The sequence below is a fragment of the Pinus tabuliformis genome, chromosome 4_1 (assembly GCF_031772625.1).
Source record: "Pinus tabuliformis cultivar Carrire ecotype Pingquan chromosome 4_1, CPIR1, whole genome shotgun sequence".
Taxonomy (NCBI): Eukaryota; Viridiplantae; Streptophyta; class Pinopsida; order Pinales; family Pinaceae; genus Pinus; species Pinus tabuliformis.
In genome coordinates, this window is record NC_142303.1 from 479763107 (window position 1) to 479782573 (window position 19467).

Here is a 19467-nt window from a genome sequence, read left to right on the forward strand (position 1 = left end):
TGGTTCTTGGACAATGTTGCGTCTTTTCACATGACAGGAGATCGAGATTTGTTTTCTGATCTTGAGGACAAAGACCTTGGAGTGCACATCAAGATCGGTGATGATGGTAGATACAGTGCAACCAGTATTGGTACCATTTCCTTTGAGGGGGAGTCTGGTAAATCCTTCATATTGAAAGAAGTGATGCATGTTCCAGGATTGAAGAAGAATCTTATCTATGTGGCGATGTTAGAAGACAAGGCATATGCTGTTATTTTCAGCGAGGGAAAGGCTTTCCTACGCAGTAAGACAACTGGAGAAACCCAGAAGATAGGGGTTCGAGTGAGGAACCTTTATCAGTTGCATGTAGATGGATGCGCAGCAATGCCATGCAAGGCAGAAGGATTGGTGAGCTGGGATGATGGTGAGTTGTGGCACAGGAGATTGGGTCACCTTCACCATGGAGACTTGAAGATACTGCAGCAGATCACTACAGGTCTTCCTAAAGGCAATCCTGTGCAGTCAGATCAGTGCAAGCGGTGTACTTTGGGAAAGTTTATGAAAACCACCTTTCACGAGAAGGATAGTCATGCGATGACGATCCTTGAGAGAATTCACACAGACATGTGTGGACCTTTCTCAGTTGCCTCGACAACGAAACACAGGTATTATGTGATTTTTGTTGATGATTTCTCTCGTAAGTGATGGATCTTCTTCATGTAGAAGAAGAGCGAGACATATTCAATGTTTTGTGAATTCAAAGCACTGGTCAAGAAGGAGTCGGGGAAGAAGGTGAAGGCTCTTAGGAGCGATAATGGTGGTGAATACATTTTTGACGAGTTCAAGGATTTCTGCAAAGCAGAAGGGATTCAAAGAGAGCTCATAGCTCCCCATAACCCACAGCAGAACGAGGTTGCTGAGCGGAAGAACAGAACGATCATGGGTGCTGCACGGGCGATGTTGCATGATCAGGGCCTACCCCTTCACTTGTGGGGGGAAGCATGTAATACAATAGTTTATGTACAAAACCGTTGTCCTCACAGGATACTTGGCATGAGTACACCCTAGGAAGATTATTCTTGTAAGAGGCCTGATTTTTCTCATTTGAGGATTTTTGGTGCTAACGTTTACATGCATGTGATGAAGGATGCCAGTAAGAAGTTGGAGCTGACCACAGAGGTTGGGATATTTGTGGGGTACAGTGATACGCCCCACAACTATCGTGTGTATTTCCCAGACAGTGGTAAGACTGTTGTGTGACGGGATATGAAATTTCAGGAGGAGAAATCCATGAAGTGTTCGCTTGAGAGGAAGCCATACATTAATGTAGATTAGGAGCTTTTAGTTCCTAAGGATGAGCTTCAGGACTTGGATCAGCCACACGACGAAGTTCATGGAGTGGAAGAGACCACTCATGCAGCGCCAACCATCAGAGGGCGAAAGTGCTTGACAGAAGCTGAGCGACCAGCTCAAGATACAAAGAAAGTTGTAGGACCACCTACAGCCCAAAGCAGGCAGAGACAGTCACCTGATTTGTACACTGGATACATGACTCTTATGAGAAAAAGTGTTGTGGCTGAGCCATCCTCTTTCGAGGAAGTTGTGGAGGATATCACATGGGTAGATGCCATGGTGGAAGAGTATGATTTGATTGTCAGAAACAGTGCATGGGAGATTGTTCCTAGACCAGAAGGGAAATTAGTGGTGGGTTCGAGATGGATCTACAAAGTTAAGCAGGAATCTGACAGGAGTGTGGAGATGTACAAGGCAAGATTTGTTGCCTGAAGCTTTTCACAGATAGAGGGGATCGATTATGAGGAGACCTTTGCACCTGTTGCAAGGTATTCTTCCATACAGACAATTATTTCTCTCTCAGCGCAGATGGGGTGGCACATTCATCAAATGGATGTGAAGACTACGTTCCTCAACAGAGTCATTGAGGAGGAGGTGTACATTGAGCAGCCCGAAGTTTTTGAGATCTTCAGCAGCGAGTCGCATGTGTGCAGGCTCAAGAGAGCGATGTATGGGTTGAAACAAGCACCACATGCTTGTTACACATGGATAGACAGTTATTTCACTGGACTTGGATTCTCCAAGAGCGAGGCAGATCCTAACCTATAGCAGATCGTGGTGGAGGGTATGTTGCTTATCATTGTACTGTATGTATATGATTTGATTCTAACGGGTGATGAGTTGTTGATACTTCATGCAAGGATGATCTTGGTAAGGAGTGTGAGATGAAGGACTTGGGTCTCCTTCATTATTTCCTGGGATTGGAAATTTGGCAGCACAATGATGGACTGTTTGTTTCTCACGGTAAGTATGCTCGGGAGATACTGGAGAAGTTCAACATGCATGGCTGCAAGCCTATTGATACTCCTCTTCCTGGATGTTAGAGGAAGAAGGATGCCACTTCGGTAGAAGAAGTGGATGTCACTGTTTATTGACAGTTGGTGGGGTCGCTTATGTATCTGGTGAATACACGACCTGATATATGCTATGCTACTAACTAGCTTTCACAAGCTATGGTTAAGCCTACCAAGCTCTTCTGGAAGGTGGGCAGGCATGTATTGTGTTATTTGAGAAGTACATAGGGATATGGATCTTGGTACAGACATGAAGATGTAGATTAGGTAGGGAGCTTAACAGACGACATCATGTACCATCATATTAGAGATTGTGTGTAGTGGAGAATCATGTTACTTTCATACATTCCAACAGAGGATCAGGATGCTGATATCTTGACAAAGGCGCTCACCAGGAGCAAATTCGGATACCACCGAGGTAGGATAAGGGTTGCTGATAATCCATATCTTGTTGAGAGGGAGTGTTGAGAATGCAACAAGATGATAGAGCTTAGTGGAAAGGAGTCACCTTCACTAAGTGGGCGAGCAGGCAAGTTATGGCGCAAGTCTATTTTTAGACTATGTCTACTTTTAGACATATGGATCATGTCTATGAGTTGTAGGATGTTGTTTATGGATGATTGGTCATTTTTGGAAAAATAGATGGACTTCTATTTTTGGTTCACAGCAGGAGTGATCAAAAGTCTATTTTTAGACTGCGAGGCTAAAATAGAAAAGTCTAATATTATTGTCTCATAATAATATTTAGACTATAAACTTTATCTTATTCTCTTGGAGCACTTTAGTTTGACCTACAGATGTGGCACATGCAGTTGTCATAAGGAAATACACTTTCTTTGTGGGTCAGTTGAGTTGTTGCATTCAAGACTTCAGTTAGAAATCAAGCAGTTGAGTTTGGTGGAGTTGATTGTGGAGTTGATGGAGTTGTGTTCAGTTTGACTTGGTTAAACTAGTTGTAATTAGTCTAACTACAAATAGACTAATGATGAGTTTTTAAACTAATTATTAACTCATAAAGAAACTAAAGAATACATCAGTTAACTCAGTTACATGTCAGTGCATGTACAGTTCAACAGGGACAGGTGTTAGAGGTTAAGATTGTTGTCAATTGTGACTATAGTTGTGCATGAGGATTTGCACAAGCAATGTATTGAGTATGAAAATGAGTATTGCACAGATTTGCCTAGTAGAATAGCCTGTGCTCACGTGATTTCCAGTGTGAGTGATTCTCAGCTTGTTTGTGCAATAGAGGCAGGCAAAGCAGTTGAGAAGACTTGAACCTGTGACTTGTTCAGGTCTGAGCTGGTTTGTGTGTAATAAGTGGAGATAGTGCTGGATACTTGAGAGGAGTATTGTACTATGTAATGTTACATGTTCTCAATCATTAATATACAGATAGTGTGGGGTTTTCAATTGTAAGCTTTCCCTGGGATACATACTGTGTTAATGTGTGCATGTTATTGATGCTGCTAAATTGATGATCAACGTAGAAGAGCTTATGTATTGTGCATATATTCCACAATAGTGCATGATCAAGACCATCTTTGTTGAATATGTGTTTATTATTTAAAATTTCTACATATGGTTAGGGTTTCTAAACCCGTATGCTATGGTACCCTTCAAACCTTGTACAGTGTTATTATATGGACTGTATGGATATTTAAATGAGGTTATGTAACTGTATATATTAGAAGAAAGATTCTTGTGCTTATTTTATAAATGAAACAAGAGGGTTTGTTCTTCAGAAGTACCTGTATGATTTGGTTGATTTTGCTATTCAAAAATCCTTGCGTCTTCTCTCTACCTTTGATGCTCGAATTATGTATACACGTCCAGGATTTCTCTGTGCTTGCTTAAGCGATAAATTTAGGGACTATATACCCTTGTTTCTCCAACTTATTCTTTAATTATGTCTGTAAACTTGTTTTGATTTGTAGGCCTGCTTGAATCAATGCAAATAGAAACACATATGTGTATACATGCTTGTGGAACAAAACAAAGAATGGACTTTCACTGTTTCTGGAAATTTAACAGAATGACAAATAGATAGAGAGTTATAGGATATTCAAAAATAGTCTGTGTGCTCAGAGATATTTTATTAGATTTTTGTCTTTCTCCAAAAAGTCGAACCTCTTACAATTGCATTATGTTCTTTTTCAATAATTGTCTTGAACTGTTTTCTCCTAATTGCTGTTGGTTACATTCTATTGCTTAGACATTTCTTTTAGTTCCAAAAATTGTTTATTGTCCTACGTTACATTCTTGTAAAAATTGACATGAAAATATAATTAATTACTTGTAATAGTTTACTTAATTAGTCCTCTACCTTCCTACATATTGTTCTTTACGAAATTAAAACAACATAAACAAAAACAACTACAGTGTTCACTTAGCAATTTCCTTTTCAATCCTCTTAGAGACCAAAGAGCCTTTCATCATGATGAACCATTAGCTAGATGCTCTTGCATCAGGCTCCCGGGGTAAGAAAAAGTCATGGCTTCATTCCATGAGCTCCTCCATAGAATAATCCGCCTTTCGTATTTGTGTCGCGTCGAGCCACGAATTGTCCTCAATTGGACGGTTCTTCCACTTGACAAGGTATCACAAATACTCCTTCCTGCGAGTCCTCTTGGCCACCTGTTGATCCGGATTTAAATAGGAACGCAACAAATTACAGAGATAACCATGTACACAAAGATGCAGTGGAAATAATACTTCATTTCATTAATGGAAAATACTGAAATATGCTTACAACTAGAAATGGAAATAAACCAGCTAGGGCGATGGTAGCTTATCTCTGAGAATAGATGTGATGGCTACATGCCTCTGAACTGTGTTACAATGAGGCTCGAAGGCCTATTTATTGTTGAGAAACAATGGAAAAACCCTTAACATTCCAAAACCTAACCCTAGGAGATGAAACGCCAAAACTGTGGGCCCCGTTTGGGGTAAATTGGTACATCAACTTCCCGGGGTCGTAACTTTGGCATATGATCTCCGTTTGATGCATACAATAGCTCATTAGAAAGATCTATCCGAGCACTATCATTGTTGGAACTGGCAACATCCGTCCAATGTTGCCCCCGGATTCCCCAAAAAACGTCGTTTAGGGCCTCAAAACGGCTCCGGAAGTTCAGGACCCGAAAAACTGCTAAAAATAGTAGGTTGTGCTACAATTAAGGAAACTGAAAATTCTGAGAAAGACAATGGTGGGGGTCCAGGTGGACTTGGCAGGTGGCCACCAATATCCACCTGGATCATTCCTCCCCCCTTAGGAAGCAATGGTCCCCATTGCGTTGAGGTCCTCCATGAGATGAGGAAACTTCTGCTGAAATTGTTCCCTGGTGAGCCAGTTGCCCTGCTGAAGGAGTTGGCCTGCTTTGACAACTCGATACAGTTGGATATTCTGTTGGTGAGTGTTCTTGATCTGTGTGTCAATTATCCGATCAGTTGCATCTTGTTCCATGCAATCTGGATTTAATTCTGTGGGTTTGAGCTGTTCTGCAATGTCGGATGTGTCTAGCAATGGTGGAAAGTATGGCCGAAGGCGGTCCACATTGAACACTGGGTGCAGACCAAGGAATGGGGGAATGCTGAGCTCAAATGCATTGTCTCCCATAGCCTTAGTAATGGTGTAAGGACCATATCAGAGTGGTCTCAATTTCCGATAGGCTCCAGTAAGGCGTTCCTTTTGCAAATGCAACCAGACTATGTCGCCTACCTGAAACTTGTGTGGCACCCGATGTTGATCATGTCGCTGCTTGTACTTGGCATTGGATTTCTCAAGAATGTCATGGACCTGCTGGCGAATATGTTGGATGCGCTCAATGAAGCCGGTGGCCTTATCTGTTTCGGACTGGACATGAGATGAATTCATGTGAGTAGCTGCAAGTGGCATGGCCACATCAATGGGGCACAGTGGCTGGAATCCAAAACCCACCTGAAAAGGGCTATGGCCAGTGGAGCTGTGAAGAGCTCGGTTGTAGCTGTGCTGAACATAGGGGAGGCTCTCGTCCCATGTGTGTGGATGCTTTGAGTTATACATGCACAGAATGTGCACAATCATCCTATTGACAACCTCTGTCTGGCCATCAGTTTGAGGATGGAAGGCTGTGGACTTCGTGAGTTTGGTGTCCAGCATTGACCAGAGACTGGACCAAAATGTGCTGAGAAACCGACTGTCCCGATCTGAGATGATAGACTATGGGATCCCAAAGTGCACCCATACTCGTTCAAAGAAGAGTTTAGCAGTGGCTTCTGCTGTGATATTCTTCTTGCAGGCCATCATAATGGCCATCTTCGAGAACTTGTCGACGACCACAAAAACACAGTCATTTACATGCTTAGTGGAAGGAAGGCCTGACATGTAATCCATGGAGATGGATTCCCAAGGTCGACTAGGGGTAGGCAACGGGGTATAGAGGCCGTGCTTCTTAATGGTCGGTTTGGCAATGGCACAGGCAATACATGATCGGATGTACTTCCCAACATCATGTCGAAGATTCGGCCAGTAGAAATAATTTTGCAGTACTGCCACTGTTTTCTCGACCCCGAAATGCCCAGCAGCCCGACTGTAGTGTGCTTCCCAAATCATCTTGGCACGCTCGCTTGAAGGAACACAAAGGTGACCAAGGTGGCATAATAGGGAATCCTGGAGGTGAAAATATGCAACATGCCGACCCTCCAAGAGTGTCTGGTATGTGTGGCCGAATTCTGGGTTGCTTTTGTAGAGAAGTGGCCAATCAGAAGTCTCGTGCCCACAAGAGTTGAGCACGGTGGTTAGCGCCATGATCGGTGGTCGACTGAGGCAATCTGCAACATTATTGGTGCTGCCCTTTTTATACTTGATATTCAAGCGGAACTGTTGCAGGTATGTAGACCACTTCTGATGGCGATCATTCTGCAATTTCCCTTGGGTCTGTATGAACTGCAGGGGTCGGTGGTCTGTGTGGATGACCGTTTCCTTCCCCAAAATGTAATGCTTCCATTGTCGGCTGGCCTGTACAATGGAATAAATCTCTTTATCATAAGTGGGGTACTTCCGGACTGTGTCTGAAAGTGTTTCACTGTGATATGCCACTGGATGTCCATGTTGAGTAAGGACTGCCCCAATAGCATAGTCAGAGGCATCTGTCTCGACCTCAAATGGTTGTTGTAAATCTGGTAACGCAAGCACTGGTGCCGTGCAGAGGCGATCCTTCAACTCCCTGAATGCCTTCTGTTGAGATTCAGGCCAAAAGAATTTTGCTTTCGCCCCTCCCTTGGTGTCTTGACTCAAGGGCCAAGAAATATGAAAAAACCCCAACACAAATCTGCGGTAGAAGTTGGCAAGACCTAGAAAGCTGCGGAGCTCTGTTAGAGTGGTTGGAGAGGGCCAATCCTGAATGACTTGGATCTTGGCTGGATCGACATGCACCCCCTATTCATCAATGATGTATCCCAGATACTGAACCTGGGTCATGCCAAAAGTGCATTTCTCTAGATTGGCACATAGCTTGTGTTGCCGCAGTGTTTGGAGAACCTGTCAGATGTGGTGGAGGTGCTCTTCCCAACTCTGGCTGAAGATCAGAATGTCATCCAAGTATACTACTACAAAGGAGTTGGTGAATGGCCGCAAGATGTCATCCATTAGCCTCATAAAGGTTGCAGGAGCATTCGTCAATCCGAAAGGCATGACCAACCATTCAAAGAGGCCCTCCTTGGATTTGAAGGCAGTCTTCCACACATCAAAGGGTTCGATTGGTACCTAGTGATATCCTGACTTCAGATCGATCTTGCTGAAATATTTCACCCCCTTTAGTTGGTCTAGGAGGTCATCAATCCGCAGGATCGGGTACCTATTACAGACAGTGATCTTGTTCAGCGCCCGATAGTCAATACAGAGTCTCCACGTCCCATCGTTCTTCTGTACCACACGATCGGGCTCCCACAGGGCGATGAACTCGGACGGATGTGACCTTTCTGCAGGAGCTCCTGAATCTGCCTCTTGATTTCATTGTTCTCCAGAATGGAGCGCCGATAAATTGGTCCATTGGGTAGCGGCGCACCTGGGGTCAGATCGATGGAGTGCTTGACTTGACAGTGCAGAGGAACCCCTGCCGGGGAGGTGAAGATGTCCTCGTACTCCTCCACAATCTTGTCCATCTGTAGTTGTCGTGCAGAGGGACCCCGTCTGGAGGCCGCGACCACTGTCTTCTTCTTTCCTTGAGGGCGTATCATCAGGAAAACAAATTTCCTGGTTTTGGAAATGATCTTACTGCATTGTTTTGCAGTAATCAAGGAGATGGCGGCAGGTGGTGCTACCTATGGTATCCTGAACAACTTATTTCCCAATGTAATAATAACAGCACGGGGCCTTGATTCATACACAACATGTCGCTTCCACAAGTATGGTTGTCCTAGTAATACATCACAAACTTCAAGGGGAGCAATGTCACACAATACCTCATCCATGAAGGGCTTGATGTTGTATGGAATGCGACATTGTTGGCTCACGCGAAGATCTCGTCCTTGGTGAAGCCACCCAATGGTGTATGGTTGTGGATGTGTTGTGGTCAGTAAGCCCAACCGCTTCACGACCTCTGCCGAAATGAGGTTCTTTTGACTCCCGCTACCAACAATGAACTGTATCGGGGAGCCCTTTACCCACATCTAGGAGTGGAAGAGACGCTCCTCCTCCTTTGGATCTTCGGGTTCATTTTTCTGGATCTTTGCGGTAGCAACAGTGGCGCTAGGATCCGCATCAATGATCTGCTTCCCTTTTTCATACCCCTTATCGGGTTCTGACTCAGAGTCGGAACATGCATCTGATTGTGAAACCTTTAGCTCAGCCACCAGTGACTGCTTGGCCCGACACTCACTTGTGTTGTGAGTGGAGCTCTTGTGGAACTCGCACCATTTTCCAGTGTCCTTTCTCGGCTTTGCGGCGCTATTCTTTGCTTGCGGCTTCGGCTGGTTGTCTTGGGCTGTCCCGCCTTGGCTTTGTCCTTTGTTCTGTGGTTTAGGGGCACCTTTCCCCTGCTTTGGATTCGCAGATCCAAAGTCTCGCTTCTTTTGTTTAAACTTCTGCTCGACCTTGACAGCATATCGGTATGCTACGCTGAGCGAGGGGATGTTTAGGAATTGTATTTCTTCCTGGATGTACTTGTGCAGGCAGCCACGGTTTTTGAGTATCAAATGTTGCTTCGAATCCTTGATACACAACTTTGTGCGAAGGGTATGGAAAAGATTGGTGAACTCCGGCACGTCTTGGTCCCTTCCCTGCCGCAGCGTGGTCCACTTTATGTATTCATCCTCATAGCTTCCGACAGGGTAGTACTGCTCCTTGATGGCATCCCGGAACGAATCCTAGGTGAGTACGGCTGAAAATAGTGAGCCAGTACTTTCATCCTTCTACTCGCAGTAGGTTTCCCACCAGTCCTTGACGTGGGGGGCTGCTTTGAGAAGAGCAAAAACAATCTTTTCCCGACTCGAAAATTCATGAATAGAAAAATAACCCTCTAGCAGATTTAACTATTTATCTACGGCATCTGCGTCTATCTGACCCTCGAATATGGGGATTTCAAAATTAACTTGTACCTTAAAGGGTGTGGCGTTTCCAGAGTAGCTGCTGGAAGCCGATGCGTCGCTTCTGGGTAGCCGCTGAAGGATCTGGGCAAAGCTGTCCATCATCGCGTTCCGTTGTCGCTCGAGGGCTTCTTCGAGCAAGATTTTGATGGGATCTCCTGCCCCCTCGTCTTTCTTCTCGTCCGCCATGGGAGGCCGTCGGGATTTGCGAGGCTGGTCTTGCAAAGGTTCAAGCCCTAACTCCTTATATCCCGACCTTGTTGGGGACATGAAAAGAAAAACAGAGAAAAAGCAGACCGCTCTGATACCACTGATCTGGATTTAAATAGGAATGCAACAAATTATAGAGATAACCATGTACACAAAGATGCAGCGGAAATAATACTTCATTTCATTAATGGAAAATACTGAAATATGCTTACAACTAGAAATGGAAATAAACCAGCTAGGGCGATGGTAGCTTATCTCTGAGAAGAGATGTGATGGCTACATGCCTCTGAACTGTGTTACAATGAGGCTCGAAGGCCTATTTATTGTTGAGAAACAATGGAAAAACCCTTAACATTCCAAAACCTAACCCTAGGAGATGAAACGCCAAAACTGTGGGCCCCCTTTTGGGGTAAATTGGTACATCAACTTCCCGGGGTCGTAACTTTGGCATATGATCTCCGTTTGATGCGTACAATAGCTCATTAGAAAGATCTATCCGCGCACTATCATTGTTGGAACGGGCAACATCGGTCCATTCCATGGACCCATGTTGCCCGCGGATTCCCCAAAAAACGTCGTTTAGGGCCTCAAAACGGCTCCGGAAGTTCAGGACCCGAAAAACTGCTAAAAATAGTAGGTTGTGCTACAATTAAGGAAACTGAAAATGCTGAGAAAGACAATGGTGGGGGTCCAGGTGGACTTGGCAGGTGGCCACCAATATCCACCTGGATCACCTGTGTTTCAAGAATATTCTTGATCTCATGGGGTCGATCCGAAGTCATGTGCCTCATCCAAGAACTGTCTCCAACTTCGGTGTCCCGTTCTAGTTGTACCACACTCTCTTCCTCTAGGTTGGTAGTATATGGGAATAGGTCTGCCACATTGAAAATAGGTGGTATGCCTATATCTGGTGGCACTTGTATCTCATAAGCATTGGCTTAGGATTTATGTGAAATCTTGCAGGGACCAATCTTCTTGAATTTCATCTTGTTATACGTGCCTTCTTTGTGTAAGTGTGCAAGGACTTCATCACCTAGATTGAATTGGACTTCTCGTCGCTTTAGATTTGCATATTGTTTGTATTTCTAAATGTTGTCCTGCAACTTTGATTTCACCTATTCATGTAATTCATTCATCGCTTCAGAAAAATCTTCTCCATTAACACTTCTCTTCTCCAACTTTCCCATATCCCACAACTCATGTATTCCACGAGGATGCATGTCATACAGGATCTGAAATGGGTTGTGTCCAGTGCTACGGTTTGGTGAATCGTTATAAGCAAATTCTACCTGAGCGAGCGCACGATGCCATAACCGTGAATTTTCCCCAGTCAAGCTCCATAACAAGTTTCCCAAACTCTTGTTCACCACTTTCATTTACCCGTTAGTGTGTGGATGATATGCAAAACTGAAGTTCAACTGTGTGTCGAACTTCTTCCATAGGGTGCGCGAAAAGTGTCTTGTGAATTTTACATCCCTGTCAGAAACAATAGATTTGGGTAGGCCCTGTAATCTAACAATCTTCGTGAAAAACAGGTGAGCTACGTGAATGGCATCACTAGTTTTTCAACAAGGGATGAAATGTGCCATTTTTGAAAACCTCTCTACCACCACCATCACCGAGTCATAACCTCACTATGTTCTAGGCAGTCCTAAGACAAAGTCAATGCTAACTGAGTCCCATGGTCTACTCGAAACAGGTAGTGGTGTGTAAAGTCTGGTGTTTTCACTATGTCCCTTCGCCAGTTGGTATACTTTACGCCTACTCACATATCGTTGTATATCCCTTCGTATTCTTGGCCAGTAATAGAAGTGTCTGAGCTACTCCAAAGTTTTATCTATGCTGAAATGTCCAGGCAGAACTCTGGTATGCTTCTCCCGTATAATATTTTCTCTCATCAAACAATCAGGAATACATAACTATCCCCCTCTAAATAGTAGTTCCTCTTGCAAGTTGTAGTCCAACCATGGACTTTTGTTCCTCAGCACGAGATTTTGACAGGCTTCATAGGCCTCTTCGAAATCCGTGTCGGTCTAGTACAAATCTTTGAAATGCTCGAAATCCAACACCTATATTATACTTTCCGATAAGAGCAAGGCTCTTCTCCTCAATGCATCTACCACCTTGTTGGCCTGCTCGCTGATGTTTTTCAACACAAAGGTGAAACTCTGGAAATACTCCACCCATTTGGCATGCTTGTGGTTCAATTTATGCTGTTGCATTACATATTGCAGCGCTGAATTATCAGAAAATAACACAAATTCACTCCCCAATAGGTAGTGTCTCCAATTCTTTAAATCTTGGATGATAGCATAAAATTGCTTATCATATGAGGAATACTTCTGCATGCTTTCGTTCAACTTCTTGCTAAAAAATGCAACAAGTTTGTCTTCTTGGCTAAGTACAGCGCCAATAGCTATACCACCTGCATCGCATCGAACGTGGAAAAGCTTATTAAAATGAGGTAACCTTAGAATTTGCCTTTCTGTAATTTTCCTCTTTACGAGCCTAAAGTTGTCCTCTGCTGCCTTATTCCAACAAAAACGTTGACTGGCCTTTTTGATAGTGTCCAACATAGGCGCGCATATTTCAATAAAATTTCTTATAAATTTGTGATAAAAACTCGCGAGCCCATGAAAACGACATACCTCAAATAAGCTTTTTGAAGATGGCCAATTAATGATTGTTGCAGTGTTTTCTAGGTCCATCTTTAACTCATTTTCTGCAATTAGAAAATCCAGATAAATCAGTTCTCTTTGTAGGAAAGTATATTTTTTCAAATTTATCAGCAATTTATTCTACTACAATTTCTATAGCACTCTTCGAACATGTTGAAGGTGATCCTCTTTAGTCCTATTGAAAATTAGTATGTCATCAAGGTACGCTATCACAAACTTGCCGATGAACTCTTTCAGCATTTCGTTCATCAATCTCATAAAAGTACTAGTGGCACTACTCAAACCGAATAGCATGACCAACCACTCGTACAACCCTTCATTAGTCTTGAAGGTTTTCTTCCACTCATCTCCTTCCCTGATCCAGATCTGATGATAGCCACTCTTGAGATCAATCTTCATGAAGTACGCTGCTCCACTTAGACAGTCCATCATATCGTCCATCCATGGTAGGGGAAACCTGTACCTAATGGTGATTTTGTTGATGGCCCGTGAATTCGTGCACATCCGCCATTCTTCTCCTTTCTTGGGAGCGAGAACTATCGGTATTGCACAAGGGCTCAAGCTTTCCCTTATAAGCCCTTTATCTAGCAACTCCTGCACCTGTTTCCTGATATCCTCATTATCTTTGGGGCTCATTGGATATGTTGCCTTATCTGGTAAGCTTGCTCCAGGTATAAATTCGATATGATGACTGATGCTTCTTTTGGGAGGCAACTTGTCTCGAAAATCGCCAACTATAATGTCTCTGAATTCCTGCAGCATCTCTTGAATTTTTGCAGGAAAATCAGACATTTTTGTTTGGAACATCACTGTCTTTTCCCTCCTCACAATAGCAACATCACTGTCTTTTCCCTCCTCACTTCACTTTCCTTGATCTATATCACAAATTGTTTTCCACCTATTAACAATGATTTTGTCCCGCTTGCTTCTGTTGTCTCCTCTTCCTTGATGGGTACAAGCGTATGCTTGATTCCATCTTTAACAAACTTGTAGCAGTTCATTTTCCCATCATGTACTACCTTCCGATCATACTGCCATGGTCTTCCTAGCAGTATGTGACACACATCCATCAGCATAATATCACAGATAACTTTGTCTTTGTACCTGCCAATGTGAAATTCAACCTCACACTGTTCATCAACTAATAGCTGGTGGCCTTTCTGCAACCACGACACCTTGTAAGGGGTGGGGTGCTTAAGCCACTTCAAACCCAACTTCTCCACCATCTCAGTGGCAACCAAATTATCTATACTTCCACTGTCAATGATCAATTTGTAGCACTTCCTGTGTGATTTGCAAACTGTCTATAATAGTTCTTTTTGTTGGGTCTGTTCATCCTCAGCTTCTGCACTTGTCGATAAAGTGCAACCTGGTAATCCTTAGGCAGAAATCTGCCTTTCAGCTTGGCCACCACCCTTGACCACTTTTTTATCAGTAAGTTGTTCATCCTCATTCTCTCTCCTTGGACACTATTGCACCACAGGGCTACGTGTCCCTTCAATTTGGTTGGAGTGAACTTGACTCTCTAGTCCTCGCTGATCTCTTCACTTTCAAAATATTTGTCCAAATCACTTACCGAGTCCAACAGAACTTTCGTGGATAGGCTACCATTGTAGTTATGAATCTCCGGTTTGGGATTTCTACTGGCCAACAAAACCGAACTCAACAACCTCATCTCCTGTCCTTCCTTATCCGATCTGTCTGTTGCAACTATGGCTTCTTCCTCACTATTATATCCTATTTCTGGATCCCTTCTCCTTCCTGCCTCCACTGCCTCTAAACGAGTAGTAAGGATCCTTATTTCTTCCCTCAGTCCTTCGTCTGCTGCTCTACGCACACCTCTCCCACGTCCTCATCTTCCAACTTCCATATCCTGACACTTTCAATTTCCTGCTCTGATACCACTTGATGGGTCCAGCCCACCCTTGTCACACTTACCAACGTTAATAATGTGATTAGGAATGAATTTAATGATTAGCAGTTGGGTTACATATGATATTGTTTTATTTGGCGGTTGATTGCAATGATATTATAATTGATTTGGGGTCCGCACTTATGATTTGTACCCACACCTAACAAATATTGGACAAGTGTCCACTCCTCGGAATTGTTACTCCCACTTTGGTATGAGGGTCTCAAACCCAATCTCCCGGTCATTTCACTTGTGAACTATTGAGGTTTGAGGGCTCTGCAATGTGGTTATGCTGCATGGTTTTCTCTGTGTAATATTATGCTGCCTCTGGTACTCTAGCTCGGCTCTTGACCTGGAAACTTGTCGGCTTCTTCGTCTGGTAATGAGCTCTTGTTTGAACATGGTTGTTCCATTATTTGTTTCTTTCTCTACACTCAATCTTTTTGTCGAATTATGGATTATAGTCTGCTTATGGAAACTAAGATTTCTCTGTGTACAAGTCAATGTTGGTTATTTAGCTAGATTGTGTGACTCCTTTTGGTCTTGAATCCTTCTATGTGACTATCTGTTGAGTGCTCTAGTTGTATTCCATTGTTTCATGGACAGGTTGCGGTCGCAGGGTCTCGGCTTCAGTTTACTTTGCAATGATAAGGTAAAAAAATTTGTTCTCTGCTATCAGTCTTTTCTTCTTTTCACACTGTTAAACTGACAAAGTTGCTCCTTCATGAGTAGAGTGACCCTAGGTGACTGCAATGTCAGCATCCTATCTCTATAAGCTAATTTCGAACCCTGGTTTCGTTGTTTTCTCCCGGTCTTTAATTTCTCTGCCACATATCACACACGAACTTTGGTTAATGTCTGGTCATTATAGGTATGTTCATCTTGGAGGGTTTTGGACTTCGGCTCCTCGATGCTCTGGCTAGACATGGGTAGGGACGTTCCCTGTCATCTTGTAACTTGTTTCTTTCTCGTCGTAGGCTAGGGTTACAACAATTTATTTTAATTATTTGAGGTGACCGTCAGTATGTACGCTTAGGCTGTTAGACTTGCTCTGTTCCTCTTGTGGGTAGTTGTCGTAAGATTTGGTTTACGGTTAGGGTTTCTAAACCCGTATGTTATGATACCCTTCGAACCTTGTACAGTGTTATTATATGGACTATATGGATATTTAAATGAGCTTCTGTAATTGTATATTTTCAAATAGAGATTCTTGTGCTTATTTTGTAAATGAAACAAGAGGGTTTGTTCTTCAGAAGTACCTGTATGATTTGTTTGATTTTTCTATTCAGAATTGCTTGCGCCTTGTCTCTACCTTTGATGCTCAAATTATGTATACTCCTCCAGGATTCCTCTGCGCTTGCTTAACTGATAAATTCAGGGACTGTATGCCCTCATTTTTGCAACGTATTCTTTAATTATGTCTGCAAAATTGTTTTGATTTCTACGCCTACTTGAATCAATGCAAATAGAAACACATATGTGTACACATGCTTGTGGAACAAAATAGAGAATGGACTTTCACTGTTTCTGGAAATTTAACAGAATGACAGATAGATATACAGTTACAAGATATTGGAAAATAGTCTGTGTGCTCAAAGATATTTTATTAGATTTTACTCTCTCTCCAAAAAGTTGAACCTCTTACAATTTCATTCTGTTCCTTTTCAATAATTGTATGGAACTATTTTCTCCTAACCGCTGTTGGTTACACATTTTTTTTAGTTCCAAAAACTGTTTATTGTCCTAAGTTATAATCTTGTAAAATTTGACATGAAAATATAATTAATTACTTGTAAAATTTTATCTAATTAATCCTCTACCTTCCTACATATTGTTCTTTACGAAATTAAAAACAACATAAACAAAAACAACTACAGTGTTCACTTAGCGATTTCCTTTTAAATCCTCTCAGAGACCAAAATGCCTTCTCTCATGATGACCTGTTAGCTAGATGCTTCTGCATCATTGGCCTTAGTTATTGGCAAGTGATTATACCATATAAGGAGATGGAGAACAAGTGTTAGTGTATGCAAGTCTTTTGTTATCCATGAAAGATTTGATATGAAATATGTGCACACCAAGGAAAAAGGAAAAGACATAGATTTGAAAAATCTAAAGTACAGTATCATATGTGCTTGTTTGTTTTGCTTGTTGAAAATATCCAACTGTGATAGATATGTGGTGATAATGATTCTTTGACATAAATATGAGATAACAAGAGATATCAATTATATTTATGGTTGTAGCAAAGGCATTGAGTGATTATATATTTGTATCTTAGTTTTCCTCTAAGAGGGTGCATACATAAGCAAATTTTCTTCTTAGTAGTCACATATACATTTTGTAAAAGTTTGTAATATCTACATAGGTGTCCAACATAAGAAACTCATACATACGTGGAAGCCCTTGAGAATATTCATGTATAAATGTTAGGGTTTGTAGTATGACCTGTTGTTGATGGTTGATGTGTTATGTTATGTTTTTTCTTGTTTGTCAATGAAATCTCTCTTATGATAATCTGTGTTTGACAATACTGATTTGGTTGAACTGATTACTAAAAAGAAGTTGACGAAGTAATGATTCTATTGTGTGGTGATTTATATTTGGCTCAGTGATTTGGGTTTCCTTCAATATGTGATTGAGTGATTGATTTATTAATACAATGATTTAGATTTAGTTATTACTTTTTTGAGACTTTTATGTGTGTATTGTTAAGGATAAGAGAATACATACACTTGTATGATTCAGAAGAATAGCATATATCTTTTGACATATGCTTAATTAGGGCTCGTAGTGACAACAACTAGTTTCTATAAAAAAACGAAATTCTATTGAATGGTTATGCGCTAATATGATCTATTATGAACGTGTTTGACTTAGTTGTCTTTGGTTTTTTTGGATTCAATGATTGATTTGATAATTCACCTATGTAGCTGATTTCATAGTTGTTAGGAGTGGATTGAGTTTGAAACGTTCTCAAAAGTGATCCACAAAGAGCTGAGAAAAGTAGTCTTTAGAAAGGGGGTTGTAGCTCACTTCTTGTAGAAACTAGAAAATGAGAGAAGGTTGTAGCCTTCTACAGGTAGGATCTACAGTTTGTGCCATTACAATATTGTAAGAAGTTTCTTTTTTTAATAAAAGAAGAAGACAAAGACAACAACAATGGTGGTTTTCAGCCACATTGGGTTTCCACCTAAGAACCTGGTGTTCATATTGTATTTGTGTGTTGATTTTCTATCTGCTTACTAACTTTACTAATCAATTGATGAAAATGAAGCAATGATACACTCATTAATTTTGAAAAAGTGATGAAATTTTTGATCATATAAGATATCTGGATATACCTGGATTTCTTTAATAACAATGGTTTGCATAAGCTAGTTTCCTTTCTAACAATAGCATATATAAACCATAATAAGGAATTGAAAATTTGGAGTGATTGAAACAATAATTCACCACCCCACTAGTATTTTTCCTAAGAATTGGTATCAGAGTAGTTCCTTCAGAACAAGGTTGATTGCATTAAGGGAGCTTCATTAAGATGAAATGAAGATGGAGTAGCTTCTATCCGGCCACCATCATTTAATGGTACCAATTTTTTTTTTTTGGAAATTCAGAATGAGATAATATATACACTAACTTGGAGTTGATGTTCGGGAAATCGTTGAAGGAGGTTATCAATAGCCATCTTCCATTCCCAAAGATGAAGAAGAAAAGAAAAAATATGAGACCAATGAAAAGGTTTTCAATGCTCTTTTGCGAAGATTGCTAGAATCAAAATTTGTGAAGGTCATGCAGTTGAATAAGGCAAAGGCTATAAGGGACAAGATCATCGAATGTTATGAAGGTGACACTAATGTAAAGAGTGCCAAACTTCAAACATTTATAATTCAATATGAAACACTCAAAATTCATAGTGATGAAAGTATTGCAATTTTCTTTCTTAGGGTAGATGAGATTGCTAATTCAATGAGAATTCTTGGTGATGAAGTAAAATATTTGATGCTTGTTGAGAAAATACTAAGATCTCTAACCCCAAAATTCAATTTGAAAGTGTCTGCCCTTGAAGAAGTTTTGGATTTAAATAAACTTACTATTGAACAACTTCATGGGATCTTACCAACTTATGAAATGAGAAAAGAGGGTCACTGAGATATGACACAAGAAACATTTAAAGCTACTTATAAACGAAAATAAAATTATGAGCTTAAGGAATCAAGCTACATATCAGATGAAGAAGAGGAAAAATAGTAAAGAAACTCCAATTAGGAATCGACATATTTAGAGGTAGTATTCCTTTCAAATGGGTTTTCTTGTGGAAGAGCTAGTAATTATGTTGTTAAATGTCTGTATAAATAAAACCATGAGAAAGGGAATAATTCTGCAAAATCAAATATTATAGGAAGGTTTGACAATAATAAATGTTTCTACACACATAAAGATAGTGATGGTATTTCAAATGATGAAGATGTTGAATCTGATTAAGAATGTCAATTACTTATGGAATTCGAAGATAAATGTGTTCATGAGTTTCATGATGTTTTTATGGATGCCCTAGAAGAAAAAGACAATATCATTAAATAAACAACTCAACTTAAAATTCATTTGGAAGAAGCTATATTAGTTCAAGAATCCCTCAAGAAACAAATTCTAGAAAAAGAGAGGCAAAATGAAAATTTATAACTACAAATGGTGAATCTAAGAGAAAACTTGAGAAAACAAAGGGTCTAAATCTTAAATTTTCTAAAGGATACCA